The sequence below is a fragment of the Carettochelys insculpta genome, unplaced genomic scaffold, assembly GCF_033958435.1.
Source record: "Carettochelys insculpta isolate YL-2023 unplaced genomic scaffold, ASM3395843v1 scaffold_0049, whole genome shotgun sequence".
In the NCBI taxonomy this organism is placed as follows: Eukaryota; Metazoa; Chordata; order Testudines; family Carettochelyidae; genus Carettochelys; species Carettochelys insculpta.
In genome coordinates this window covers 77,501-79,785 of record NW_027439086.1, presented here as the reverse complement: position 1 = coordinate 79,785, position 2,285 = coordinate 77,501, and positions in this window count along the sequence as shown.

Below are 2,285 nucleotides of genomic sequence, written 5' to 3'. Positions count from 1 at the left end.
AATTTTCTAAGTCCGGCAGGGACAACAGGTCAACCCCGGTACCGGGCGGGAGAGAAAAATTTTCTAAGTCCGGCAGGGACAACAGGTCAACCCCGGTCCCAGGCGGGAGAGAAAAATTTTCTAAGTCCGGCAGGGACAACAGGTCAACCCCGGTTCCGAGCGGGAGAGAAAAATTTTCTAAGTCCGGCAGGGACAACAGGTCAACCCCGGTCCCGGGCGGGAGAGAAAAAATTTCTAAGTCCGGCAGGGACAACAGGTCAACCCCGGTCCCAGGCTGGAGAGAAAAAATTTCTAAGTCCGGCAGGGACAACAGGTCAACCCCGGTCCCAGGCGGCAGAGAAAAATTTTCTAAGTCCGGCAGGGACAACAGGTCAACCCCGGTCCCAGGCGGGAGAGAAAAATTTTCCAAGTCCGGCAGGGACAACAGGTCAACCCCGGTCCCAGGCGGCAGAGAAAAAATTTCTAAGTCCGGCAGGGACAACAGGTCAACCCCGGTCCCAGGCTGGAGAGAAAAAATTTCTAAGTCCGGCAGGGACAGCAGGTCAACCCCGGCCGCTTCAGCTGAGGTTGACCTGGTGTCCGATTCGCTCCCCGGGCACCAGGTAAACCGTGGCCGCTTTCAGCGGAGGTTGACCTGGTGGCCGATCCCCTCCTGGGGCTCCAAGTCCGGCAGGGACAACAGGTCAACCCCGGTCCCAGGCGGGAGAGAAAAATTTTCTAAGTCCGGCAGGGACAACAGGTCAACCCCGGTTCCGAGCGGGAGAGAAAAATTTTCTAAGTCCGGCAGGGACAACAGGTCAACCCCGGTACCGGGCGGGAGAGAAAAAATTTCTAAGTCCGGCAGGGACAACAGGTCAACCCCGGTCCCAGGCTGGAGAGAAAAAATTTCTAAGTCCGGCAGGGACAACAGGTCAACCCCGGTCCCAGGCTGGAGAGAAAAAATTTCTAAGTCCGGCAGGGACAACAGGTCAACCCCGGTCCCAGGCGGCAGAGAAAAAATTTCTAAGTCCGGCAGGGACAACAGGTCAACCCCGGTCCCAGGCGGGAGAGAAAAATTTTCCAAGTCCGGCAGGGACAACAGGTCAACCCCGGTCCCAGGCGGCAGAGAAAAAATTTCTAAGTCCGGCAGGGACAACAGGTCAACCCCGGTCCCAGGCGGCAGAGAAAAAATTTCTAAGTCCGGCAGGGACAACAGGTCAACCCCGGTCCCAGGCGGGAGAGAAAAATTTTCTAAGTCCGGCAGGGACAACAGGTCAACCCCGGTCCCAGGCGGCAGAGAAAAATTTTCTAAGTCCGGCAGGGACAACAGGTCAACCCCGGTCCCAGGCGGCAGAGAAAAATTTTCTAAGTCCGGCAGGGACAACAGGTCAACCCCGGTCCCAGGCGGCAGAGAAAAAATTTCTAAGTCCGGCAGGGACAACAGGTCAACCCCGGTCCCAGGCGGCAGAGAAAAAATTTCTAAGTCCGGCAGGGACAACAGGTCAACCCCGGTCCCGGGCGGGAGAGAAAAATTTTCTAAGTCCGGCAGGGACAACAGGTCAACCCCGGTCCCAGGCGGCAGAGAAAAAATTTCTAAGTCCGGCAGGGACAACAGGTCAACCCCGGTCCCAGGCTGGAGAGAAAAAATTTCTAAGTCCGGCAGGGACAACAGGTCAACCCCGGTCCCAGGCGGGAGAGAAAAAATTTCTAAGTCCGGCAGGGACAACAGGTCAACCCCGGTCCCAGGCGGGAGAGAAAAATTTTCTAAGTCCGGCAGGGACAACAGGTCAACCCCGGCCGCTTTAGCAGAGGTTGACCTGGTGTCCGATTCGGTCCCCGGACACCAGGTCAACCTCTGGCGCTTTCAGCGAGGTTGACCTGGTGGCCGGCTGAGCTCTGGAAGTCCGAATGGGGTTGAATTTGACCCGTGCAGCCGACCTAGAGTTCCAGGCGGTCGGCCGCTTTTGTGAGTCGTTCCCGCCTGTTGCCGCTGGGGGACTTTTCACGTATAAGGTTACGACAGGTACCGGGAGAATAGTAAGAGAAGGCTTGTCTGGCTCCAGCCTTTAGAGACGTACACGTGAGAGAGACCGACCGTCGTGTGAAGGCCCTTCCCGGGGACTCGGACGAGGGACCCGGGCGGACGTCTGCGGGGACGTCTGCGGCGGTTCGGGGTGTCGTCTCGGGCCCGATCCTCCGGAGAGGGGGCTCTCGAGGGAGGCTCGGCGCACGTCCGCGGGGACGGCCGCCGGGAGCGAGGCCCCGCTCCTCCTTCCGATCGATGGGGCGCTCGCGGACGAGACGGA